This window comes from Nanorana parkeri, unplaced genomic scaffold, assembly GCF_000935625.1.
Source record: "Nanorana parkeri isolate BGI_ZX_2015 unplaced genomic scaffold, ASM93562v1 scaffold1440, whole genome shotgun sequence".
NCBI classification, from domain to species: Eukaryota; Metazoa; Chordata; class Amphibia; order Anura; family Dicroglossidae; genus Nanorana; species Nanorana parkeri.
Genome location: NW_017307708.1, coordinates 383,466 through 384,470, shown reverse-complemented (window position 1 = coordinate 384,470; position 1,005 = coordinate 383,466). Strand labels below are relative to the sequence as shown.

The 1,005-nt window shown below is 42.6% G+C and overlaps 1 long non-coding RNA gene across 1 annotated transcript in view; it reads right to left on the bottom strand.

The window, feature by feature from the left end:
• Positions 1 to 1,005, bottom strand: part of LOC108798270 — a 21,024-nt gene that overhangs the window by 11,634 nt on the left and 8,385 nt on the right. The gene's annotated exons all lie outside the window — the stretch shown is intronic.

The following is a 1,005-nucleotide window of genomic DNA, read 5'->3' as shown; positions in this document are numbered from 1 at the left end:
TTTTTTATATATATATATATATATCTGATGTACAGCACAGGCCTAGAGGAAACCGGCCAGGTAAGGGGAAGAGAAACAGAAGCCTAAGCATGGAGGCAGGGTGAGAAGGCTAAACCACAACACAGAAATCAGGGTTGCAGGGGAAACAATAACAGGGGTTGTGTAGCTCCCTAGGTCACATAGTCAGAATGTCTAGCAACTATACAGTTACATTCATGCCTGAGCGTTGACCATTTACAGGTGATTTCGTAATTTTTGAGTTTTTATTTGTGCGATTTTCAGGCATATTCAGGCTTGAGTGTCTTTGTTATAGCCATGGAAAGCTCGGTACAAGGAGATGATTGTTTAGCCTTGAAAAAACTTCCATTGAAGTCTACGTGCAAAAAAACCTCATTCTGTCTCAAAGTAGCACATGTACCTTTCTGAGCTGCAGGTTTAAAACTGCAGGAGCTTGAGCGTTCATGTGAACAGGCCCGATTTAAAAGCATTGGATCTTGGTTGTTGAGCATATGGAAACTTTGAGCTTCAAGCATTAAAATGCTTAGCTGTGAACCAGGGCTAAGAAAGAGAAGAATCTTTTATTACTCTTATGTAGTGTTGAGACTACAGATGAAAAGTGGAAGCACAGACTACAGCTAGTTACAGAGTAAGGACTTGGGGTGCCCACAGACATAAACACCTCCTGCAGCAAGCTCTGCCATAGCGATAAATGCTCATCTTGGCCAAGTGTTGCCTCAAGTAAATAGAAAGGAATGAAGGAGAAGAGACAGATGCTACTGGACCCTCTTATCTCCAACTTCTCTATGTCTAAGGGAAGGCTTCCACTAGCCCCATTTCACAGTGGGGTCACTAGGAGTTCCTATGAAATTAGAAATCATATGTGGAAGAACCTTATTTTCTACCTCTAGTTGGGGCAAAAATCTAGAGAATATAATCTAACATGTTGGGGACTTCCAGGCAGGGCTGGTGCTAGACTATTCTGCGCCCTAGGCAAGACCAGCTACT